This window comes from Narcine bancroftii, chromosome 9 (genome assembly GCF_036971445.1).
Source record: "Narcine bancroftii isolate sNarBan1 chromosome 9, sNarBan1.hap1, whole genome shotgun sequence".
Taxonomy (NCBI): Eukaryota; Metazoa; Chordata; class Chondrichthyes; order Torpediniformes; family Narcinidae; genus Narcine; species Narcine bancroftii.
Window position 1 is genome coordinate 95,672,710 of NC_091477.1, and position 27,665 is coordinate 95,700,374.

The window sequence follows — 27,665 nt, forward strand, 5'->3', positions numbered from 1 at the left end:
TGATGTTACCATAGCAACGGTCAACACAAAACTCAAGAGACACTTTTCAGTTTGTGGAGCACCACACGTCCTCCTATCAGACAATGCCAGACAGTTTACAAGCCAGCGATTCAAGGACTTTGCCGTACAGTGGGACTTTACTCATGCCACCAGCAGCCCAGAGTATCCCCAATCTAATGGGTTGGCTGAAAGAGCTGTCCACAGCCCCAAGCAACTTATGGAGAAATCTAACAGCGATAGAACTGATGTTTTCCTCAACCTCCTAAATCTCAGAAATGTGCCGCGAGACACATAAAGACTAATGTCAAGGCAAATATGCACTATTCTACCTTGTCTCAAGGAATCTACCTGAAGCTCATATGCGTAAGCCACAAGAGGTAAAATCCCAGCTTTTCAGAAAGAGACTCACAAAAGTTGTGCTATAACAGATCAAGCCAATCACTTCAGCCTTTAATGGAAGTGCAGGTTGTCAGGTTGCAGACTCCACAAGGTTACAACTGGACAGGCACAGTAAGGAAGGGTTGCAAGGAGCCCAGATCTTATCTTATTCACTCAGAAGGAAAGCTGTACAGGAGGAATCGCCAACGCATTCTACCTGTAGCTGAGCCTGCACCAGCCCAACCCAGTCTAAGTGACACTGACTATCAGGATACTAGACCTGGGTCAAAAGACTACAACCCTCCCACAAGAGTACAACTGGAAAGGATAGACCTGAGTGGTTTCAGGTAGAGGTGCCTCCAGTTGAGCCACCCCCAAACACAACTAAAAATCTATATAGAACACACTCAGGTCATGTTTTAAGCCAACTACAGAGACTGAATAGTGTTTTTACAGCATATCTATTTGTTTGGCTATAGTAATTGATATTCATACTGTTTATTTATGTTTCTCATTTAATATGGGTGTCATTTCAGTTACTGAATGTGTCTGATAAATATTGGTCATTCTGTGATGCTTCGTAAGCACTGAAGTTTAACAAGGTAATCTTGTCATGGTGTGGAGCATGAGCTAAGAATGTAGATCAATCACTGTGTTCATATCCTGTATATCCGGGTTACTGGGGTTCCGGGGGATTTTTTATGCTGGGCCACTGCAGTGGCCAGGTTTTGTTACTTTTCATCCTTGATGTATACAGTTAATACACTAGGTTTGAAGTTTGAACTGAGGTCCTCCATTAGCAAGCTCCCCACCATGACCACCAGCCCCCCCACATCTCCATCGGGCACACTGAACTCAAAACGGTCAACCTGTTTATCTACCTCAGCTGCACCAAAGAAGAGGTACAAGGACTGCTTAAAGAAATCTCTTGGTGCCTGCCACATTGACCACCACCAGTGGGCTGATCTCACCTCCAACCGTGCATCTTGGTGCCTCACAGTTCGGCGGGCAGCAACCTCCTTTGAAGAAGACCGCAGAGCCCACCTCACTGACAAAAGACAAAGGAGGAAAAACCCAACCCACCAATTTTCCCTGGCAACCGCTGCAACCGTGCCTGCCTGTCCCGCATCGGACTTGTCAGTCACCAACGAGCCTGCAGCAGACGTGGACATACCCCTCCATAAATCTTCATCCGCGAAGCCAAGCCAAAGAAAGGTTTGAAGTTGATCCACTTCCTTTCATTTATATAAACTCACAACAATTTTGTTGTGGGATAGAGGAAGGAGGATGTGAATTCTTTTCACTGGTTTTGCTGTTTTTCTATATGTTCCAAATGACATCTTGATCAAACACTAGCCAGGGAATCTATGAGGAAGCTACAATATTTCAAAGAGACTTTGAAAGCATCCTTCAAGTGCTTTCTCTGACTTTCTGGTTATTTTCATTCTGACTAGAAGGCCTGGATCAAGGTTTTGATATTAGGCACGTGGAGTAACTTTGCTGATTAGAGCCTCATGGATGTGATTACCTTTAACTTAAAATATAGGTGCCCCTCCAATGTAGAAAGCACATCAGGCAGGGATCACTGCTGCCAGGTTTGCTCTGATTTTAAAGATTTTCAAATACTTTATTTTTCCACAGACAACAAAGGGCAGTGTTTGTGTTCTGGTTTCAGTTGTCTATCCCTTTGCTGAGGGATAGACATAGATGGCAGTTTATATTCTCCAGGGTCTCATTGTGCATAGGTTCAATGCAAGGACCATTTCCCATATGTTTTAATGGCATAAATACAGCACTGCATTGTGTTTTCAAATTAGAGAACTTTATTTTGCTGGCAGGGTACTCATTCATTTTTAGCTGTGGAAGTTTCTTGATGGAAAATAACAGCAGAATGTGAGAATGCAAATGCCCATGTAACTTAACAGAATGAGAGGTTTTCTCATAACTCATGATGCAGTAGAGAAAAACATTGTGCACTCCAACTTCATCTGAAACTGTATGGGTGGTATATTTTCCTGCAAGATGCTTCTATTTAGATTTATAGTCTTAAAATCTCTATTCATAATTAATAACTGAATATATGACAGAGCCATTATTAATACATTTAAAGACACAGAGGTAAAATACCATTGCAGGGAAAGGAAATATAAACTATAGATAGTAATTGCTGTGGACCCATGAAGTTCAGAATTGCATAGGTTGCCATGGCAATGTAGGATAGTTCCCTGAGCAATGAGTAGTGGATTGATCCATGGAGATTTGTTTGTGATGGGGAAAACAGGGAAATAAAAGAAACTCTGGAGGCATAGTGCAGTATCAATGAATGTTTGCCAACATCAAAGAACATACAGCTGCTTTCCTTGGGTGCTGAGCCAATTGATCTAAAAATAATTAAACTGTGGAATTTTAAGTACATTTTTTAGAACGTTGCCACTTTGTGTTGAAAAATGAACAATTGGAGAAAATTTGATTTTCAACCACAATTGTGTACAGAGTTAGACTATCATGCTAGCAAATGAGGAATGGAGAAAACAATATTTAAATCTATTTCTATTCCTGTTTCCAATCTAACAAGGCGAGCAGAGGACTGTGCAAGTGTCAGTACGCTCATTCCTCCCCTCAACTATGAAGGTATATTCACTGAGATTGATGACTTTTTAAATGAGTAGCTTCCCATATTTCAGTTTGTCTGATCAGTTAATTGGTTCCTATAAATGTTCGTTGGTTCCAAAGTAGTGTCGTGTGTGTGTGGGGGGGAGGGGGGGGGGGGAGGAGGTGTGGGAGAAAGGACATAAATTGCATGGCAGATATGAAAGTGCAACTATTTTCACTTTTCAAGGTAATAAATTGTACAATCAACTATCTTTGTTCAAGTATATTTCCCTTTGGGATTATGTCTTTCACCTTTTCATTTAATCTCATGCTTGGTCTTTCCATTTGAGTGAAACTGCTGTTTATTAAACACATTAAGTGATTATTTGCAGCAACCTTGAAAAAAATGATGCAGCCCCATATCTGCTCAAAGAAACTTATCTGCTCAAAGAAGCATGTTCAAGGTCTATTTTTTTTCTGCGAATCTCTAACTGATATTGCAATTCATTTGATTTTCATTGGGGTATAATACACATTGCTAAAAATAGGTAAACCTTTTGAACTTAAGGTATTATTTGACATTAATAAAATCCCTAAAATGCTTTGGAATCAGACACCCTGTCAAGCAGAGGGAATGCATTTCTTTGAGTAGCAAACTATCTAAAGCACCAATTTAAAAGGACCCTCAGCTGCATTCCACTAAAGTCAATGGAGCTTTTGTCGCATTTCTGCACAGCAAGTTGATCCCATGTTTCATTTAGGGAAGTGTTAAATAATTAGTGGTAAATAATTAATTAGATTCTGATCAGGCATTGCAGTTGTTTTCAAAAGAAGGTCCTTCTGGGTATACCTTCTTTGAATAAGGAAGAAGAGCTGCATTTGAAGAGAAGATGGCAAATAGTTTGCCTTAAAATTAATTGGCACATATTGAGACAGGTTAACTGGTTAAAGACACATTTGTTTATGGATGTTCCTCTTGAAAATTCAGCTTTTGGATTTGATCAATGGGCTTTTTGTTTCTAACAAGCTGATTTTAATACTGTATCAATTGACCCACATGCTGCAAGTTAAAGGACTCTTTTTTTTTTTACGTCAAAGGCTGTTGCTTCCATGGAATGGAAACCAGAGTTCTCATTTAACAATGTATTGGATTATTCCATAAATTCCAATAGCTGGATTTAGGATGTCTTCCTGCAAAATAATGGACAAAATGGTGTGCTAAATGTGACATGAATTTGTTCTGGAACAGACACAACCAGTGGGGAGTGAAGAAAGAATCCTATCAGAAATGCAGGGCAAGTTCCATAGTATACACAGCTGACCATCTTGTGAGCAGCTCATTTATAGTTGTGTGGTGGATCATGGCATTGCATGTGTACTGTACAGGCTGGCCTGCCTCCGACTCTGTGATTCCTCCCCGTAAGATTCCCCAATGAACGATGAGCCACCTTAGTCTCCTCCCTTCATACCAGCCTTGGAGCTTGGTCAGCAGCATGTGAAGACGGGCCTACAGCATGTGTTTTAGGTTATTAAAGCCTTTAATCACTTGCTTCGTGTATTGCTGGTAGTTATTGATTGTGCTACAATTTAATATCCTGAATTTTTGCCATGGACAAGGTAATTTGCGTGGAAAAGCTGGAGATCGATCCCATGGATCCAGAGGCCTCCATCAAGTTTAACATGTGACTGCACTGTCTAAAGGCCTACATGAGGCACAACGAGATCACAGAAAATGTAGATAAGTATGATCTACTCTTCTCATCTGTCGGCAACCAAGCTTATCAAGTAATTCAAGACTGCGACAAGTACGATGATGCAATGGCCCTACTGTGTCAGTGGTACGGTGCCCCGATGAACTCGATGTATGCTCGTTACCTTCTGGTTACCCGGCGTTAGACCCCCATGAGTCTGTTGGTGACTTCATGAGGGCCATATGGGAACTGGGATGAGCCTGAGGGTGCAGAGATTTAACTGCACCAGTCTACCAAGAGGAACTCATCCATGATGGGTTAGGGGCCAGCTTCTGTTCTAACCTCATCCGAGAGTGACTCCTGGACTCCACCCCCACCATCCTGCAACCACAGACTGAATGCCAAACACCCCCATGCCCCTCTGAACCAGTTCGGACTAATACAGTTCAGCCCCCGGACATTCAGCCCACTATGCAGGTCACTGCCCTGCAGGAGCAGACAACTATGCGACTGGTGCTGCGGTGATAACATTGATGGATAAAGCCATCGGACCGGCTGGATCTGTGAACTGTAAAAGACTGTATGAGTGGTAACAATGGACTCTATTTTGCTTCACCTCACTGGACTTAATCTAAAAAGAAGGGGTAAATGTGGTGAATAAAGGCATTGCATGTATACTGTACAGGGTGGCCTGCCTCCGACTCTGTAATTCCTCCCCGTAAGATTCCCCAATAAGCACTGAGCTGCCCTAGTTACTTCCCTTCATACCAGTCTTTGTACTGGGCCAGTAGGTGTGGCTATACTCTCAGCTAATCACAGTCATCCTACCTACAATCTGTACATATACACATTGATGATAGAATCTGTACAATCACAGAGGGTAAATGGAACCTGTTTTTGCACAGAGTGGGAGGGAGCGTGGGGGAAAGTAGAGAGGTAAAGATGAAGAAAAAGTTTGAATGGCAGTGACAGGTAGAAGTTGTCTCCTCCGGCTTACAAACATCAATTTTTTTTGGATTTTAGATTTATTGTCAGAGCACATGACATCACAGAAACCTGACATTCTTTTTCTTGTAGCTGTGGCAGAATTACCACTTATTGGTTGTGCAATAAAAACTGTACACAATAATCGCACGTGCAAACAAATGAAGATATGTAAACAAACTGACCGTGCAATACAGAGAGGGGAAAAAAAATCAATAAGGTGCAAAAGTAAGAGACTTAAATTAATACTTCATTGAGTTTGTTTTTGAGGAATCTGATGGTGGTAGGTAGCAACTGTTCCTGAACCTGGTGGTACAAGTCTTGTGGCACCTGTACCTCTTTCCTGCTTTCCTGATGGTAGCAGTGAGAACAGAGTGCCTGCTGGGTCATTGATGACTGCTGCTGCTCTCTGACAGCAGCATTCCCTGTTCTCGATGGTGGGGAGAGTTTTGCCTGTGATGTCCTGAGCTGCGGCCACTACTTTTTGCAGAGCTTTATGCTCAGGGGTATTGCTGTCCCCATACCAGACCTTGATGCTGCTGATCAGCACACATTCCATCACACATCTGTAGAAATTTGCCAGTTTCCGATAGCACGTGGCATGAGTGTGTTGGGTCCAGGAAAGATCCTCCGAGAAAATGATTCCCAAGTACTTAAATTGGCTCACCTTTTCCCCAATGATTACTATATCTCTGGTTTTTCCTTCCTGAATTCAACCATCAGCTCCTTGATTTTGGTGACATTGTGTGTGAGGTTGTTTTTGGTGCAGCATTCAGCCAAGTTTTCAATCTCCCTCCTGTATGCCGACTTTGCCATGGATCATCAGTGAATTTGTAGATGGTGCTGTTCTCGTACTGAGCCATACAGTCATAGGTGTAAAGTGAGTAGAGCAGGGGGCTAAGAATGCCATGTAGTGTTCTGGTACTGATTTAGATTGTGAAGGAGATGGTCCTACCAATCCATACTTGTATCCTGGAGGTGAGGAAATCCAGGATTAATTACACAAGTGGGGTGTTGAGTCCCAGGTCTTGGAGTTTGCTGATCAATTTTGAGAGGATGATGGTGTTAAATGCTGAACTGTAGTTGATAAAGACCATCCTGATTTGTGCATTTTTGCAATCCAGGTGTTCCTGGCTTTTGTGTAGAGCCAATGAGATGGCATCTGATGTAGACATGTTGCTATGATATGCAAAAGTGAACGAATTCATGTCACCCCTCAGATGGAAACTGATATGCTTCAACAGCAGCCTTTCAAAAAACTTCAACACTGTTGATGTAAGTGCCACAGGTCAATGGTCATTTAGGTAGGTTACCACACTCTTCTTGGGAACCGGTATGATTGACACCTGTTTAAAACAAGCAGATACCTTGCCCTGCTGGAGTAGGATGTTGAAGATATCTGTGAATACATTAGTAAGTTGGTCAGCACAAATTTGTAATAGTTAGCCTGGGTACTTCATCTGGACTGAATGCTTTCCCTCAGTGACTCCTTATCCACTTATCCCTCCCCACCCAACCCCTGTGGTTGCAGGAAGTGCCACACTTGCACTCACACATCTTTCCTCACCATCATTTGGACTCCAAACAGTCTTTTCAAGTTGAGAAATACTTAATTTGTGTATCCGCATGAGTTCTCTACGGCATTCGATGCTTCCATTGTGGCCTTCTCTGCATTGGAGAGACTGGGTGCAGTCTGGGTCATCGCTTTTCAGAGTACCTTTCCTCTATCTGCATCAATGGCCAACCATGTAAATTCCACACCCCACTTCCATACTCATATGTCTGTCCATGGCCTCAAGTACTATCCCGCCAAGATGGCATACAAATTGGAGGAAACACTCTTGATTTTCTGTCTGGGCACTCTCCAAACTAACCTCTGTTTTCTGCTGGCCTGCTCTCTGTTTTCCCTCCCTTCCCTTTCCCTTTGTCTTCTTTCTTCCAGCTCTCCACCCCCTTCCCTCTCCATTCACAGAGCCATCCTGCCTACCCCTGTTTGCTGGTGTGCCTTCCCTCTCTTATCCACCTATTACCTCCTGCCTTTCAGACTGTGCTTCTCTCTCTTACCATTTTGTTCAGGCACTTGCTGACAATTTTTCATACCTTGATGAAGGGCTCAAGACTACAAAGTTGGCTATTTATCTTTATCTTTGCTACACTACTTTACCAGCTGAGTTTCACCAGTATTGTGTTGTTACCTTTCCCCTGCAAATCAGTTTAAACCCACCAGAGCTGCACTAGCAAACCTTCCTGCAAGGATATTGGTCCCTCTCCAGTTCAGATGTAACAGGTACCTTCCCTGGAAGAGAGCCCAATAATCCAGAAATCTGAAGCCTTCCCTCCAGTGCCATCTCTTTAGCTGCGTATTAAGCTGCATTATCCTCCTATTTCTAACTTTATTAGCACATGGCATGGGTAGCAATCCTGGCATCACCACTCTGGTGCTTCTGTCCTTCAACTTCACACCTAACTCCCTGAATTCTCTTTACAGGACCTTATTACCCTTCCTGCCCATGTCATTGGCTCTTACATGGATCATGACATCAGGCTGCTGTAAACTCAATCTGAGATAACCTGGACCCTGCATCTGGGAGGCAACATACTATGTGGGATTCTTGATCTCTTCCACAGAACCTCTTATCTGTTTCCCTTACTATTGAATCCCCTACAGCTCACCTATTCTCCCTCCCTTTATTAGTCACAGGGACAGACTCTGTGCCAGAGGTTTTTGTCCCTGGTAGGTCATCCTGCTCAACATCATCCAAAATGGTATACATGTTATTGAGAACAGCCACAGGAGCACCCTGCACCTGTTCCTTTTCCTGACTTTCACCCAATTACCTTCCTCCTTCCTCCTAAGTGTGATTGTGTCCTGGTAATTCCTGTCTATTACCTCCTCAGCCTTCTGAATGATACGGAGTTCAACCAATTCCAATTCCATGGGTTCTAAGTAGCTGCAGTTGGATGCATTCATCAGGGTTACTGTCGGCTTCTTTGACTATCCACATTGTGAAAGATGAGCATGTCCCTTCCCTGGCTGCCATTGCCACTGCCTATGAAATTTTTACAAAATTTTTACAAAATAAGTTAGAAAAACTTACTTGTGCCCTCTTGCTGAATTCTTTTGTTCCTTGACAGGACTGATATACAGTCCTTGCTGAACAGAGCATATGGTAGGGGATTGAGTACATAACCTGTGGAGCTGGTGCTGTCATCAATCCTCACTAATTGCAGCCAGTGGGATCGAAAGTCATGGATGCAATTGCAGAAAGGGTGGTGAAGCAAAGATCATGCAGTTTGTGGATGAGTTTGGAGTTACTGTGTTGAAGGTGAAACTTTTTTCAATGAATAGTACTTTGACGTAGATGACCTTGTCCAGGTGTTTCAAAGCAAAGTGGAGGGCCAGGAAAATGAAACCTGCCTTGGACATGTTAGGGCTGAAGAACAGTGTGCACATTTCCCTATACCTTACCAAAGTGTTAGTTTTGCATGCACATGTAAAATATCAAGATTCCTATTATTCTTTGGACACACCGTTCATCCGATTTTGATAAATTTTGTTCATCACATTGATAATTAAAAATACTTACTAAACTCATCATTCTGTAATTGGACAACCTAGCCACTAAATAGCTTTTTTCACAAATTGCATGAAGTTTACCATGAAAAATATTATCATTATTTTCCTTTAACTTGATCATTTTGGGCCATATGCTAAGATGATTGTGCATCCCAATCAGGAGTAATTCATCGAATTATCTTGACAAGAGATAGAATGATTGTTTTTGAGAAATTGCAATTGTTAACATCTAATGTTATTTGTAATGACAGGAACACATTTGAATATTTCCTTTTCATGGGATGGCTTATTTTAGTTAACTGAGCCGACTCAACTTGCACTTAACTAGCTTATTGATGATGCCTCAGAAAAAAAAAAAAATTCTATTACTGTGAGATAAAAATTAAACTTGGAATTAGAAAGGTTCAAAAGAACTTTGGAGAAGATGATGGAGTTCATGGAATCAAAGAACGGCTGTGGCATCAAAAGAGAATGTTTGGCCCCTCTACCAAATCAACCCTTGAATTCTACGCCATCCCCTTTTGCAAAGTCTTGCCATTTTTGTCCTGTATTTGTTTGTTCCTTGTTTCCAAAATAAATTCACCTCCATTGTATCGACCTACATTACAACTCCGATTAACTAAAATGTGGGTAAGACCAAGGGGAAGGGGAAGGTTCAGAGTTGCCATTGGGAGCTCCAGTGTAGGCCAAGGGGAGGGTTCGGATTGGAGTTTGGTGTCTGAAACTGCTGACGCCTGAGTCCTGACTCTGAACCCTCCCCTTGCCCTACACATGCACAGCATTGGGAGGTCCAATGTATCGATGTGGGGGGAAGAGAAGGGGAGGGAACACCACTGAGCCCAAAGTCCCGCTCCTGCCCTGGAGGCCACTCTCCGTGATGACGCCGGGACAAGAGATTCTTCCAACTGCTTGCGACTGGGAAACAGTGGCACACAGTTTGAGAGGAAATGTTGGAGAGAAAAGCCAATAGGGGAAGGTAATGAAGAAATGGAAAGAGAGAGGGGAGGGAGTTACCTGAAACGAGGACAATCGTTGTTCTAATTTCATGTTGCGTGAATTTTTTTCAACCTGTGAGGTCAGTTCAGTTCCAGAAAAAAATTGGATAAATGAGGATTTCTGATTGTTTCGGATATCCTCATTTATCCAAAATTTTTCAGTGGCTAACAGATGTCACTTAAAGGAACAGTTTCCCAGTGTCCATTCTGCCCATTCCCTTCATCATTTTATATGCATTTTTGAAATGTCTTCAGTTCAGTTCAAGTTTGTCATCTGGTTGCTCAGTACATCCTGACGAAACAGCGTTCTCCTGTCCACAGTGCAGAACATTGCAAATTACATGTACATGCATAATACACATCCAAACTATACATATACACAGTACATCTATAGATATATTAAAATAACTATTATTATTAAATAGGAGTCATTGAGAATAGTTTTAACAGTCATTCAGCAGTCACACTGTCTGTGGAACGAAGCTGTTCCTCAGCCTGGTGGTTCTGGCTCTGATATTTCTGTATATTTTTCCTGACTGGAGTGGCTGGAAGACGCTGTGGGCATGGTTGTAGGAGTCCTCCCTGATTTTGTGAGTCCACTGCAAACAACCATCCTGGTAAATCACATTGATGGAGGAGGGAGACTCCAGTGATCCTCTGCCACTTTTATGGTTGTGTGTCCAGGATAGGTCACTTCTTAAGTGGTCTCTGAGGAGCAGTGCTCTCCACTCTCTACACGACCAAGCTATTAATATGTTGTAGTGGGTGGTTGTCCCTCATCCTCTTGAATTACATCCTTTGTCTTGTCCACATTGAGGTGCAGGTTGTTTTTCTTACACCATTTCATGAGATTTCCTGCCTCTTCTCTGTAGTGTGTCTTATCACTGTGGCAGATGAGGCCAATTACTGTCATGTCATTTGCAAACTTGATGACCCTGTTGGAATTGGATATGGCTTTGCAGACGTGGGTAAGTAGTGTGAAACGAGCAGACTGAGCCCTGAAGTGCACCAGTGCCAAATATAATGGTGCTTGATGTTCTGCTGCCAACCTGGCCAGACTCTGGTCTTTCTGTTACTTCTGTCTCTTGACATTTACAAGGAAAATACTCCCAGCCTCTTTTATATACCTTTCATTTGGTAGTCCGTCATTCCAGAAAGTATTTCCATAATTTTTTTTCTGGACCCTCTCTAATGCCTTCACGTGCTTAGTACAACAGGATTACCAGAATTTATCTCAATACCTCAGCTGAGGCCAGCTGTATGCCAGTCCTCCATTCCCTGTTTATGCTCCTGTCTAAATACCTCTGAAAGTTGCTATTATTATGTTTTCACCACCTTCATTCCAGGCACCTATCACTCATTGTGTAAAAAAAAAACTTCCCTTGTAAATCTCCTTCCAACTTTCCCCCTCTCACTTTAAACCTATGTCTCTTGCTTTTTATATCCCTTGTTACATACCAGACAGCAATGATTAAAAATGATCCCAGATGGTGTTATGTTTAAAATAATATTTTTAATTATTAATTAACAATGATATAACACCTCATCTAATTTATTTACACCTATCTAAACTTACCTAAACTTAATTAAACTTATCTAACTTAACCCCCAACTATGCGCAAATATACTTTGTGTGTGTGTGTGTGTGTGTGTGTGTGTGTGTGTGTGTGTGTGTGTGTGTGTGTGTGTGTGTGTGCAATACCGCAAGCCACTACAGTTCAAGGCCCAATTCTTCAATGGCAGCTCCACGTTATTTTCGGAAATTCAATGATGTGGACACATGGGCTTGAAATTGATGCAATACGTAGGCTTTAGATGGATGAGACACACAGGCCATAGGTAGATGAAACATGCTGGTTTTAGATGAAATTAGTTCATAAAGTGGGTAAAAGAGACTGGAGGTTACAAAATGTTGATTAGCTCACAAAACCCTTGTTCAGATGTTTCCAACGAAATGTCCTTTTCAGACAAGAGCCAACCCAAAACTCCCCTCTTCTTTGGCGTAGGGAACACAAATCAAGTGATGCTCACAAAGCTTCAAGAACCCTTTTCATGGGTTAGCCAAACTCAAATGACTCTCACTCTGGTCACCTTCCAAGCGCAGTATTTCTTCTGCAAGTAGAACCCATTTTGTGGGTCAGTCGAACAAAAGTGACCCCCACTCTTTTGATTATGGAGTGGTCTTCTCATTTCTCTATAACAAACATGAGGAAATTAGACAGATTGCCTCTTTACTCATAACTAACAGAAGGAAATCCGACAGATTGTCCATAATCATGTATGAGACCAATCCAGCACAGTATTTCTTCTTCAGAGAGCTGTTTGCTTCTGTTCTGCCTCCTTAAAATGACCCCTGAGCAAAGCTGTGCATTGCTTCTTCAATATGCTGGTCACATGGTGTATTGCCCATTTCCTCACTCACAACACATAGTCTCTGCACATCAATTTCCAGGGCTTTCCAGAGTAGAGCAGTGTTCAACTTCTCTACTCATTATACACCCACAACTTTGTGGCCAGGCACAATTCCAATGCTATCTATAAGTTTGCCAAAGACATCATAGTTGTCAGCAGGATCACAAACAGCAATGAGGAAACGTACAGGAGGGAGATAGATCAGCTTGTTGAATGGTATAATGACAATGACCTTGCGCTCAATGTCAGCAAAACCAAGGAGATGATTATGAACTTCATGAGGAAGTCAAGGGATCATGACCCAGCCCTCATCGAGGGCTCAGTACTGGAGAGGGTCAAGAACTTCAAATTCTGCTATCAACATCTCTGAGGATCTGTCCTGGAGCCTCCATGTTGTAGCAATCACATGGAAGGCTTGCCAGGGGCTACACTTTGTGAAGTGTCTGAGGAGATTTTGTATGTCTCTGAAGACTCGTAAACTTCTACAGGTGTACCGTGGAGAGCATCACTGTTTGATATGAAGGTGCCAACTCTCAGGACAAGAATAAACTCCAGAGGGTTGTTAATTCAGCTTGTGACATCACAGGCACCAGACTTCACTCCTTTAAAGACAACTAATGAGGTGGTGTCTTAAAAAAGCAGCTTCTCTCCTGAAAGACCCCCACACCACGTAGGCCATGCCCTCTTCACTCTGCCACCATTGGGGAAAAAGTACAGGAGCCTAAAGACGAGTACTCAGCGAAACAAGGACAGCTTCTTCCCCACTGCCATCAGATTCCTGAATGATCAATAAGCCAAAGACACGGCCTTACTTTTTGTCCACCATTATTGTTATTATTATTTTATTTTTATAGTAATGTTATAAGATGGTTATAATATGTGTTTGCACCATGACGCTGCCGCAAAACACCAATTTCATGACTTGTTCATTACAATAAATTCTGATTCTGCTTCTGATTCTTTTCTCACTCTGCAAATGTATCATATTTTAGGAACATGTTGTTCAAAGCCTGATGCAAATTCGCAGTCACTTTTTAAAGCCTGCAGGCTTTTATTAAATCTGTTCTCTTAAAGTGGCAGTCCCACACAAATGAAAATGAACTGAAAAATGGGAGCTTGTCACACCCCAACATGAGAAAATGATTTTGACTGTCAATCCCACGAATACCTCCGCTAATTTTATATACTAACGAAACTTACGAAATAGGAGCAGGACTAGGCCTTTTGACCCATCAAGCCTGCTCCACCATTTAATAAGGTCATGAATGAGATCCTGGTGGACTCAGCTCCACCTATCTGTCTTTTCTCCATAACCCTTAATTCCCCAACTTCACAAAAATCTATGTATCTGCATTTTAAATACAGTAAAATTCCTGGTATCTGGCTCCTACGGGGATTGTGGCTGCCTGATATGGAAATTTTTTGATTGCCTGAGACACTCTTGGAATGCCTGATTAATACACCTGCATTCGGAATAAACAGTTTAAAGGATAAAAGACAGTGTAAAATGTATTTTTTTTAAAAAAATCACTATTGCAGTCTTTAATTATGTAAAGTTCACTTTAATCAAATAATTCCTGTAACTTACAAAATTTAAATTCGAACCTTGGTCACTGGCACCATAACAGCATTGTGCTAAACCTGCCTCCATCATAATTATCCCTCCTCCCTCAAGTTTACAGATAAAACCTTGCTAATATACTCAATAATATAGTAATAAAGATAAAGGCTATTACTTGGCAGGGATAAGGAGACACTTTGGGAAAGTTGCCCCAGCACTGGCCAGCTCTTCATCCTGGGCGATGCATTTTTGTCCACACACTACTTTATTCAAACAGCTGTTCCAGGTGGGGCACGAACGGGGCACTCCACTAGCTGAATATTAGCTCCATCTTCAGTAAGGGGTTCTGTGCTGCTTCAGAGGACATTTACTTTTACAATTTTAAACTTATTTAATTTTTTATTTATCCTTATTTATTTAGAATTTTAAAAATGATTAATTTGTTCAATATTTTTGCTGGTTGCTTGAATTACGGATACTGTATATTCAATGAGGAAGGCTCCACTGCTTCCCTGTGCGGAGTATTCCACAGCTTCACTATATTCCTCCTCATCAGCATCTTACACACTCCAATTTGAGGCTATCCCCCTCGCTCTAGCATCATCTACCAGGAGAAACAAATTTCAAGTTTTTATTTTTTCATAATTTTACATGATTGCCTCTGATTCTGCTGTATTATGAGGCCAGGTTTACAAGATTTCTCCTCATCTCTGGATTAAACCTAGTGAACTGCCTCTGCACTGTTGCCAAAGCCAGAATATCTGCCCCATAGTCAACAATGCTTAAAGAAAACAATACAGTTTTTCCAACCTTTTCTCATAGTTAGTATTCTCAAATGCAGCCATCAAGATTCAATTTATTCTTCTTTCTTTCTTCTCTGGCTTGGCTTCGCGGACGAAGATTTATGGAGGGGGTAAATGTCCACGTCAGCTGCAGACTCGTTTGTGGCTGACAAGTCCGATGCAGGACAGGCAGACACGGTTGCAGCGGTTGCAAGGGAAAATTAGTTGGTTGGGGTTGGGTGTTGGGTTTTTCCTCCTTTGTCTTTTGTCAGTGAGGTGGGCTCTGCGGTCTTCTTCAAAGGAGGTTGCTGCCCGCCGAACTGTGAGGCGCCAAGATGAACGGTTTGAGGCGATATCAGCCCACTGGCGGTGGTCAATGGGGCAGGCACCAAGAGATTTCTTTAGGCAGTCCTTGTACCTCTTTGGTGCACCTCTGTCATGGTGGCCAGTGGAGAGCTCGCCATATAACACGATCTTGGGAAGGCGATGGTCCTCCATTCTGGAGATGTTACCTACCCAGCGCAGTTGGATCTTCAGCAGCGTGGATTCGATGCTGTTGGCCTCTGCCATCTCGAGTACTTCGATGTTGGAGATGAAGTCGCTCCAATGAATGTTGAGGATGGAGCGGAGACAATGCTGGTGGAAGCGTTCTAGGAGCCGTAGGTGATGCCAGTAGAGGACCCATGATTCGGAGCCGAACAGGAGTGTGGGTATGACAACGGCTCTGTATACGCTAATCTTTGTGAGGTTTTTCAGTTGGTTGTTTGTCCAGACTCTTTTGTTTAGTCTTCCAAAGGCGCTATTTGCCTTGGCGAGTCTGTTGTCTATCTCTTTGTCGATCCTTGCATCCGATGAAATGGTGCAGCCGAGATAGATAAGCTGGTTGACCGTTTTGAGTTTTGTGTGCCCGATGGAGATGTGGGGGGGCTGGTAGTCATGGTGGGGAGCTGGCTGATGGAGGACCTCAGTTTTCTTTAGGCTGACTTCCAGGCCAAACATTTTAGCAGTTTCCGCAAAACAGGACATCAAGCGCTGAAGAGCTGGCTCTGAATGGGCAACTAAAGCGGCATCGTCTGCAAAGAGTAGTTCACGGACAAGTTGCTCTTGTGTCTTAGTGTGAGCTTGCAGGCAGGCGCCTCAGATTGAAGAGACTGCCATCCGTGCGGTACCGGAGAACAGCGTCTTCATTGTTGAGGTCTTTCATGGCTTGTTTCAGCATCATGCTGAAGAAGGTTGAAAAGAGGGTTGGTGCGAGAACGCCATCTTGCTTCACGCCATTGTTAATGGAGAAGGGTTCAGAGAGCTCATTGCTGTATCTGACCCGACCTTGTTGGTTTTCGTGCAGTTGGATAACCATGTTGAGGAACTTTGCCTGGACCGTGGCCTCCGCCTGCCTCACTCTTCCAAGGACGGGGCTGCCGCCTCCCCCTCGCTTCTCAATTTATTATCATAGTAATAAAACAGTGTCGTATTACATGAAATTTCTTTTTGCCCATTGCAAGGCAGACAGATTCACCCCCGGCAGGAATTGCCTAAGTGCCTCTTATAGTCAGACTTCCATTCAAAGAGAAAAGAAGTAAAAAAGAGTGTCCCCCCCTCCCCCAGAGTTACTGAGTGTCTGTAGATTTGCCTACAGCGCCTCTGCAATCACACAGAGTCCAGTTCAACCTGAGCTCCAGATCCGAACCTCCGACACAGTCAGAAACCCTTCAGCACCCTTTGCACCACCTCGCATCCCAGTCCCAATAACTGGTGCCCCTCCAGCCAGTTTGAACCAATCTCCAGCAGTCCAGAGCCCAGTGCATTTCTCCCGACAGCTGTTGCCAGCAGCCCACAGCTTCTGTAGGTTCCTCACCTTGAGTCTCCAGCAGCCCGCTAAAGGTATTTGTCTCTCAGCTGCAGAGCCCCCTCACTGGTCTACCGCCGTGGTTACTATCTCCATGGGTTGTCTCCTCCACTTCTCTCTCTCTGATGGTGGGGGGGTGAGGGGAAGGTGGTCTTCCATCCTCTGGTGTCCTGCTCCATCCTCTGCAGCCCCTCGTGGCTGCTGGTGATTAATGTGTTGCCATCTCGGGCGCGGACCCACGGTCGCAGGATTTCAAATAAAAACCCACGTTTGCCCCCTCAACAGGCTGTTCAAAGCCTGTTTGGAGTCGAAGGCGATTGACTGGGTGGCTGGACCCTTCAGGAGCGCTGCATTTCTGCTCCCTTCCTCCCAACTGGTCTGCACCAGCGGCAGCGCTGTCGCAACAGTGGCTCCGTCAGTGATAAGATCCACCATCCTGCTGAACCTCTTCTGCATTCTCTTTAAACTTTCCATATCCTTTCTGTAATGCTCAGGAAGTCTACACAATGGTCTAACTAAAGTTTTATAAGCTGCAACTTGACTTATTGATTTTTATACTCAGTACGTCAACTGATGAAGGCAAGCAAGCCATTCAGCGACCTGACACGAAGGCAGAGATTGATAGGTTCTTGATTAGCCATAGCATCAAATGTTATATGGAGAAGGCCAGGCAGTTGGGCTGAGTGGGAAATGGATCAGCTCACAAGTGAGTAGTGGGGCAAATTCAATAGACTGAATAGTCTATTCCTGCTCCTATGTCTTATGGTATTGTGGATGTGTCTAATGTAAATGCAATGACTCATGCTTTTCTTTTCCAGTTTCATAGCAATCTTTTCCAAAACCATTAATTAACACAATTACACTAAATTTAATTTTCTGACTCGCATACTTTGGATAATATAATCTGAAATTGCCGCTTTTGTGCTTGTCCTAGTTTGCCATTAACTTCAAATTTGAGAACTGCATTGAGCTTCAGAATATTAACATGAATTAAAAATAATTGCGAGCCATGAGGTTCCTCTGTTTATACTTTTGTCCGGTGGCATAGTCCTCATTTTGGGACTCCTACTCATCCATTTTATTGATTTTCTTTATGTTCTCTTTATTGCACAGTTTGTTTATATTCCTTATCTGTTTGCTTGTTTACGTGTTTATGCTATGTACAGTTTTTTTTTTGCACTACCAATTCTTGGTAATTCTGCCTGGCCCGCAGGGAAAAAAAATCTCAGGGTTGTATGTGATGTCATGTGTGTACTCTGACAATAAATCTGAAATCTGAATCTCTTGTGGAGCGAAAGAATCAACTGCACTAATTTATTCTCAGGCCAAAAGGAGCGTATTTATTTAATATATTATTTGCAGGACAGTGGTGTGGTCCTAGTTGTATAAAGCATAGCTTTTCTTAACAAGTTTTGGAGGTTGAAAAAGGTGGTGCTGCTGGAGATGCTTTAACAGCAGCGCTGGTGCAGAGAGCTGAGAGCGGATACACAGTGCTGCTTTGCAGAGTTCTGCTGCCTGGTAGTGATGCCTATGGCTCAGTGCATACTTTAAATAGCCTGTTTAGAGTCGATGTTCTTTATTTCTAACATCCTTCAACCACGGAAGTCTTTGTCCAAGAAGGCAGCACCTGTGCAGGACTACGGACCGCAAGGGGTTGCAGACTCCAGGGGAGCAGTGGGCCAGCGGAGGATACAAAAAATGGGAAAATACCAGCTATTGAGAAGGAGCAGTCTGGGATATGACCCTACAGGAAGGTGAATACATCAGTGTACCAGTGACGAGGTGCTTGAGTGGCTTATGGGAATCAGGTTTGGAGCCAGATTCAAGAGGGTGCTAATGGCAAGAAAGGCTCCCAAAGAGCCTTTAGTACTGAAAGTTTCCTGATCATATTGGAGGTTTGGATCTGAAGCTCAACATCACCTAATGAAGTCTGTCAGGCTGCAAAGGCTGCGAGAGTGCTGGAAATGAATCAGTAGCTCTTTTTTTACACTGAAAAGCTGCATAATTGCCGTATACACCACCTGTTTTCGAAACAGGCTTGCTTGTTTACACAGAGCAGAAGAAAAGCCGGGTTGGTGAGTCCTTTTACACTGCAAGCCAGCTTCCCGAAATAAAAGAGGCAGGACGTGTAGCATAGCAGCATCCGCATCTAATGTGATGTAAAACATACATGTCTCTCAGGAAGAACCACTGCCTCACAGCTCACATAACATGGGTTCAAACCAGACATAATCGCTCTTTCTTTATGTAGGTTGTATGTTCTCCCAGAGAAAAATGTTTTTTTGACCGTGTACCAAGCCAGTAAGTGGTGGAATCTTGGGGAGCGTGTTTGTGGGACTGTGAACTTATAGTCTCAAATGATACAATACACGACAGGCCCCTCGAACAATAATGTATGTGCCAAACAGGAAGCCAAATAAAATTGATCCCTTCTGCTACATTAATTACTACATATCACAGCATCATAAGCGATCATTGGTGTGAGAGATTTTGGGATCTATTGCTGCACTAGCATGGGTCTGCTCGGTTCATGTTGCCTCCACTCTTATTTTTAAAATGTTTTCATTGATTTTAATAAACATTTTATACAAATAAATTAGTACAATTCAATAAAATGTTATAAACAGTTACACAGAATAATAAGACATTGCATATAACACTAACATTCAGTGCATAAATTGTAAATAATATCTGTAATCATTTTCATTATGAAATATTTTAAATCTTATTTAAAGCATTAACAATAGAACATCTCAATTATATAATATTCCAATTATATTTAAGAAATGTTCTCAGAATATGAACTAAATTCAACACTCCAAAGAACATTCTTACTTGTGTATTAAAACATAATAGCCAAAAAAAAAACAATCTAGGGGGAAAAAAACAGAAGAAATAATAATTTATTTTCAAGGAAGTTATAAAATTGCTCTTATTTTAAAAAAAGGGAATTTACAATTCTCTACCCTTATCTTCTCCTATAATGTAATCAATGTTTATAATTCTCAATTAAACAAAACAATTATCTATTATATTATCAAAGAAAAGAAAAAAAACCTTTAAATCAAAACCCTGACCTCTGAACAAGGTTATCTTAAAAGAAAGGTTACACAGGAATCAAATGTCATCAACAAGGAACCAGATAGCACATCACCAGACCATACAAACACCTTAACTCTTTGTTATGATAATAATTCATAAATGGGCTCCACATCTTATAGAAGTTAGTCTTTACATCTTTAATAGCATATCTGATTTTTTTCCAAACTTAGGACATGATATCATTTAACCATTGTATGTGTGTAGGTGGTGTATTGTCTTTCCATTTAATCAAAATTGCCCGTCTGGCTATCAGAGAAGTGAAAGGTAAAATTCGCTTTTGAGTTGGTCAGTAAAACATTATTTTCTTGAGAAAATCCAAATAAAACTGCACAGAATTCTGGGAGGACCTATGTATTGCATTGCCTTTGTAATTTTACATTTCTCTCTTTACACATTAATTTTGTTTAAATACAAGATCATAATACATAGATCAGGGTTTAGTAAATTAAAGACAAAGTTTATACCTTTTTAATCTTTTGTTTCCTTCACCTTCTTGCTCTCACGCAAAAATGTCATCAACGCGTCACTACTTTGACCCTGGATAGTCCACGTCCCTTTCATACTGGGCTAACCGGCATGCAGGTGCCAGGTCACCCTGGGGTTGATACAACTTTGCTAGGTTGTCCATCCCTGGGGTGATCTGATGCCTGTGTGCTGATTCACGAGCGTTCACACTGCACTATTGGCAGTTAATTATTGCGACAGAGTGCCAGTGTGAATGGGGCTCTTAACTGTAATCTGATCGCCAGCTAATGCTGACCAAAACAACACTTATGTCATAAGCAAAAGACATCATCATGAAGTCATCTTCCCTTCCCGTTTCGACCTGGAAAAATGGCTCCCCTTTTTAGACTCGTCCCACTTCACAATGCTCTACCTCTGACACTACCTACCTTGGCGGATTAAAGTCGGTAAGTTCAGACCCCCCCCCAATCCGCTTTCGATGTGTTCACACAGCTAGGTGAAGCATTTGAAAGGCAGATAATACCCAGCTTTAATCGTGTGTGTTAAAGGGGTAAGTGTCTCTGAGGGACTCGCTTTTTTTTCTCTCTTGTTAGGGATGCCTGGCAATGTTAATGGTGATTCTTTTTGTGTTAAAACATGACAATAAAAGGAACCTTGAGTTGAGGTGGAACAATTACACTAATGTACAGAGATTAACTTATCATGTTTTAACTAATTCAAAACATGAAGGTGCAAGAACAGCTCCTCTGACATCAGTTATTGCAAGACAAGACAATAATGTACCTTAAATATTCCTGCCTATGAAGAGTATCTGATTGTAACAAGACATCTCATTGATTAAAAGATTATTAACCTTTCTCTCAAAAGGTCTTTGCGGACACCTACTTCATTATTCTTCAGTATATTCCATCTGGTGACTCTCTCTTTCCATCAGATTTGGCATTCCTTGGGAGAAACCATTTTACCTCTTTATTCCTCTTGCCACCTAACCCTTTTATTCCACATTATCCAAAGCTTGTGTGTTGTGAGAAAACAAGGAGAATACAATTGACTTGGAATTTTGTGAATCAAGTATTTGCTATGTCTTTCTCTGCATGGCCAATTTTACTCTTGTATTAACCCAGACCCCTAATTGCCATGAAATGCTGCTATAACCTTGTGATCTCCAGTGAGGAAAGGTTATCTTTAAGTGAACACTCCAGTGGATTGCCTATTGGTGCTGCCAAGCCCAAACTCTGTGAGACAAATTGTTTAACTTTCATGAGGAAGAAATAAACTTGTCTTTCTCATTTTTGACATAATGATGTGCAAATTGCACATGCCAGTCATTCTCCCATGTTCCGATGTTCCGCTCTGCTCTCCCTTTAAAGAGTTTTTCTTAATTTAATATTACTTGAAATTTTCATAGTTTTGAGTTCAATTAATATCTTTCAAGTAAATTTTAAAATTTAAAAATCAACATACACAATTCTGTCAGTGTTACTACTTCACTTTGTACTATTTATTCTTCAAAGCAAGGTATTTTGGGGCAATTAATCAGGCAGCATCTTAAGAATTAATGCTGACCGATGTTAACTAGATTGTTATTATGAGAAGACATTGAAACTTAATGCTTTGTTTATTTCATAGGGCTATGTGGAATGGAATGATGGAGAATGAAACTACAATAACTCATTCCTGCTTTGCCAGTCTCTGAATATTGACATACATTACCCTGTTTGGAATCGATCGATGCATGCCCATTTTGCTTTGACTCACTCATAAATCTCTGTAAACTGTCTCAGTATTCTGGGATTCACACCACTTATTCCCAGTAACATTTTTAAAGGCTGCACTCAGCCTGTTTAAGTCTTTTATCTAATTTGTTTAAGTTGGGTGAGTTTTTGGAGACTATTTTGTTAATAATTATATAATAATATAAATGTATAATTATAATATAATTATAGAATTATAATTATATTGGAAATAATTATATTCCTTGTATGTATGGTATTTGCAGTGTAATTCTGAAATTAGTTGTGTTATTCATATTTTATTTCCATATGACCTTAAAATGTAGGAGCAGGATTAGGGCATTTGGTCCACTGAGTCGGCTCTGCTATATGTTCATGGCTGATTATATTTTCCCTCTCAAATTCATTCTCCTGCCTTTACACCCTAACTAATCAAGTATACTGCTTTAAGTATACTTAGTGACTGAATTTCTATTGCCTTCTGTGCAAACAAATTCCATAGATTTAGCTCTGATTGAAGAAATTCTGTTACCTCTGTTTTAAAGTAATATCCTTTTATTCTGAGGATGTGCTCTCTGGTCCTAGACTCTTCCATTACTGATTACATCCCCTCCACATTTACTGTATCTCAGCCCTTCAATATTTGGTTGGTTTCAATGAGATTCCCCCTCATCCTTCTAAACTTGAGCAAGTACAAGTTTGCCTCCGAGCATTCCTTTATTTCAAAAATAGACCTGTAATTAACAATAAAGTCTTCAAATAAAATAACAAAAAGGCATTGTGAAAACCAATACATGCCCTATTTTTATAATTATACAAAAGTGCCAGAGAAACTCAGCAGGATGCAGAAGTATCTATAACAAGTAAAGGGTAACCCAAAACATTGATTGCCCTTTACTTCCAATGGATGCTGCTGAGTTTCTCCAGCACTTTTTGTATTGCACTACAATCCCAGTATCTCTAGATCTTCCTATTTAACTCCATGCCCCTTTTTTTGTCAGGCTATTACTATTAATTTTGTGGTGTCCAAAAATGCCCGTTCATGACAAACTATGGTGAGATTGATCACTGTGCATCAACTTAAGATGGAGATGCAGGACAAAGCCAGCATCAAGATTTATCTGTAGTTCTTCAAATGAACTGCATCCCCCCCCCCCAAAAAAAAAGACAGAAACACATGCACTCATTAGTCCCAAAATGTAAATGCCACCCCCTATTTACAAGTTTGATGCCCTTTTAGAGTCCACATTTCCATTGGCCTTCTGCATGTGATCTTGTCAATTAGACTTATTTTTAAAAACAAATTACCAGAACTCTACAGATACCAGAACAAATGCTGATCTGGGACACAGCTGCCAGCTAGTAAGCCTTGCATATTGAGAATACCAGTCTCCATTGATTTATTAGCTTTTGACCAAGTAATTGAAGCAAGAATTCTCAGGCCATGAGAATTTGCTCTTCTCCCCCAGAATGAAGATATTTTGCTTAAAAGACAAATTAGGAATGCTAAAAATGGCAGAAAGTCAACTTAGTTGTAGCCAGAGATTAGCAGAATACTTAAAGAATTTTCATGTCAATAGTTAATCTGCTTATCAAATGCAATATTTACTCAATTTGTGCAGTCACTCTTTTTGATCATGCTCTTTCTGGTATTCTGCATTTGTTTATGAGCTGTGGTCATCATAAGCGCTTTGTGCTCAGATATACAAATCAAAATCTTGAAAGTAATAAAGTCAAGGTAGAAATTAGCAATTCATATTTTCGTCCACGAAGCCAAGCCAAAGAAGAAAGAATTTTATTAAAAAAAATGACATTGAATATAATTCAAGAGACTCATGTATATATTCAGCAATCACCAAATATTTGACAGCACTGTAACAGGAGACCCATGGGACATCGGAGCATGTTGGTTTTGCCAGTCAACTGGTTTTGAACTGGCAGGCAGGTTTCCTTTCAGTTTTTCACTGTGAGATAATTAATCTGCCCTGGAGGCTTTTGTTTCTTCCCTTGTAAATGAGATGTTTACAGCTAAGCCTGCTTTCGACAAATGGATCTCTGCAGGGCTCCAGCCCTGCCACAGTTGACAAAAGGATTGACCTGGTACAGGTATATACCCAGATTTACGAATACTTGCTTTACGAAAATTCGCTTTTACGAAGAAACCTGTGTTTTCTATCCGAAATAATTTTGAATGGTTTTTTTGAATGGGTCTTTGCTTTATGCCATATTGAAAGGTTTCATAAGAATGCTCTACCTTCATAAAGCAGGGAATACCTGTATATATATATATATATATATATATATATATTTGTTGGTTGATTTTAACATGTACACAGTTATTTAGACCAGTAGTTTTCAAACTTTTTGTTTCTACATGCTCTTTGATTAGTAAGGAATTGCTTAAAATGGTATGTGAGTGGAAAGAAAAAGTTTGAAAACCATGATTTAGACTGATGATATTTCAGTTTGAAAAAATGTGGTGATATTTTTGTACATCTCATTGTGCCTATTAATGAGTAGAAGGTACAATGACTTAGTAACATTGAGTTAGTTACCAGAGAGGAAACTTTGAGTTTTGGAGGTAATGCAGCCAAACAAAGAGAGCAGCTCTCATCTTATCCAACAGGAGTCTGTTCACACGTCAGAACCCACAAATACCCTCGCTCACTGCACCGGCCAGGATGCATCCCAGATCCCCACATCTTTGCACTCAACACAACTTCACAGGCAGCGCAAGTTCTGTCTGCCCTGAAATGTGTTCTTGCTGCGGAAATGCTGTTGGAAGGGGGAGGGGTGGTGGCAGGAATTTGCATGAGGTTGCTGGACAGCAATGGGAAGGGAAGGAATTTGTGCCAGGTTTGTGGCACAGCATGAGCAGATGTCTTGTTTTAAGTACGAGAATATGCATCTCTGAGTGTTGGATTGATGGACCTTGAACATTGTAAGTGATGTGTGTGGAGAAATTTGAAGAGGTGTACTTGTATATTTCTTGAAATCCTGAATGTTTTCATGGTTTTGGATTAAACAGCATCTTTTGAGTAGAATAAATATTAATTATTTTTGGCTGAGCTAGATTTGTTTGCTTCAAACAATTGCAGCAAAAGATAGGAAATGTTCCACTTGTTAAGGTACGCGTCCCACTCCTATAAATTTCATGAAAATGGATTAGAGAAGTACGTGGCAAGATGGCGTAGAGGGCAGATGTGTGATCCCACCCTTCCTCAGCCAGTTTTTTAAGCTCCCGTCTTTAAAGTTTGTATAAGTGATTAAAAGTTTTATTTTTATTTTTGGGAACATTAGTGGGTCATAATGATGGCTAATGTAAAAAAAAAACAAAAGCTCAACTTGCCTCCACAAGATGGTGCTGGCATGATGACGAGCTCGGCCGGAGTCGATACACGCGTTCGTGATGTCAGGCACACGGGCGACCCGGCTGACAGAAGAGCCCTTGAACCTGGGCTGCCATCGGGTGGGCCGGGGTTGTGCAGAATGGCATCGGAAGCCACCTCTGCGAAGTCCCTGGCCTTACTGGGCATGCACGGTGCTTCAAGGGTCCGTGAGCTATTGGATCACGTGTGGGCTGTGGGAGGGCCGCCGTCAGGTGTGGAAACCCGCAGCCACACCAAGAGGGGACTGACAATGCTGGAAGAAGAGGAAGACTTACCTTTAACGAGCAGTTCACAGGAACAATTGGAGGTGGAGTTTAGAGAAGGTAGGCCTCAAAATGTGGAATTGGAATCTGGAATGGAGTCTGTTTGAACAGTCTTGGAAGGGATTGCCTATCAAATGAACAATATGTTTAAACAAATGACTCAAGGATTTCTGGATGTGAAAACTAAAATATCTAATATGTCTGAAGATATATCTACAATTAAGAGGGATGTCAGTAAATGTATTAAATCAGTGGATACAGTGCAAGAATTTTTTTTTAATTGAAACAGCTTTTTCTGAATGTAAAATTCAAGTTGAACGTAATAAGGAAAAAAAAATGGAGAAAGTGGAAGATTCTTTTGTGGATTTGGGAAGATATCTTTCGAACCTTATCTTTAGTTCTCAATGTGAATCTGATACCTAATCCTTTAATTGCCCTTTTCGGTTCAACTAAAGCAACTAATTTGAATTTAACTATGTTTCAATCCCATGTAGACTCTTTTGCCTCCCTTATTGCTTGACATTCAATACTGATATGGTGGAAAGATGCTGTCCTTCCTTACACTCAATGGCTATCTGATTTGATGGTATGCCTAACTTTGGGAAAAATCAGATGTTCTTCTATTGTAATGGATTTAAATTTTTTAAGTTTATGGGGTCCTTTTATTAATTATTTTTGTAATTTAAAAGATCAATTGGATCTTGCTTTGTGAGTTTGTGGTTTCTTTTTATAGTAGTGAAATTAAATTACCCGATAACCTCAGAAGGGAAGGATGTAGAATTTGCAATAAGATATAATATTTACTTTTTAAAATCTTTTTCAATTAGCTATATTTGTAATATATTGTGTTTACTTTTTTCTGTTTGTTCTATTGAGTTTATTTCACCTTTTTATTTTTCTCATAAAAATTTTTTTCTGTATATTCCTTTCTATATATTACCTTTGATTAATGGATTCTACTTATGTATTATTTCTGTAAAATCCAATAAAAATATTGAAAAAGAAAGATGATCTACCATGCACAAAGCTCTGTTGATTAGTTAGTCCCCATCTATCCAAATACTTACAGTGCCTCAATAATGTTTGGATAGACATTTTTCCCCTTATTTGGCCCTGTGCTCCACAGCATCAAATTTGTAATCAAACAATTCACATGTGATTAAACTGCATATTGAATATTTTATTAAAGGGTATTTGTGTACTTTTTGATTTGACATGAAAAATTACAGCACTTTTTATACATTATCCCCTCACTTCAAGGTACCATAATATTTGGGTATGCTTATTAATATAGTCATGTATATTTCTTTGTTGCATATCCCTTGCATGTAATGACTGCTTGAAGTCTGTGATTCATAGACATCACCAAATGCTGAGTATCTTCTCTAGTGATGCTCTGCCAGGCCTCTACTGCAGACATCTTCAGCTCCTGGTTGTTTCAGAAGCATGTCCCATTTAGTTTTCTTTTCAACAGATGGAAGACGTGCTCAATTAGATTTGAATCGAGTGACTAACTTGGTCATTCAAGAATTTTCCAGTTTTTAGCTTTGAAAACCTCCTTTGTTGCTTTAGCAGTCTGTTTGGGATCATTATCTTGCTGTAGAATGAAGCGCTGCCCAATGATTTTGGAGGCATTTGCTCAAACTTAAACAGATAAGGTGTTTCTATAACCTCCAAATTCATTTTGCTGCTGCCATCAGCAGTTGCATCATCAATGAAGAAAAGTGTGGCAGTACCTGTACCAGCCAAACATGCCCAAGATATAACCTATAATTTCCCATATTATTCTAGGGACTTAGCATAACAGTTAAAGCAGCACTGCAGCACCGCCAGTAATCGGGACCGGGGTTTGAATCCCGGCTGTCTATAAGGAGTTTGTACAATGTCTCTACCTG

General features: G+C 41.0%; 1 protein-coding gene across 13 annotated transcripts in view; it reads left to right on the plus strand.

Annotated features, from left to right (window-relative positions):
* The window catches only part of LOC138742470 (inactive N-acetylated-alpha-linked acidic dipeptidase-like protein 2), a 658,708-nt gene that overhangs the window by 174,794 nt on the left and 456,249 nt on the right, over positions 1-27,665 (plus strand). The window contains exon 1 of one of the 13 annotated variants that reach the window (XM_069896938.1): positions 13-377. The exons of the other annotated variants lie outside the window; for them this stretch is intronic. The gene's annotated coding sequence lies outside the window, so the exon portion shown is untranslated. Of the gene's footprint in view, positions 1-12; positions 378-27,665 lie in introns of those variants that run through there. 13 annotated transcript variants of the gene reach the window in all.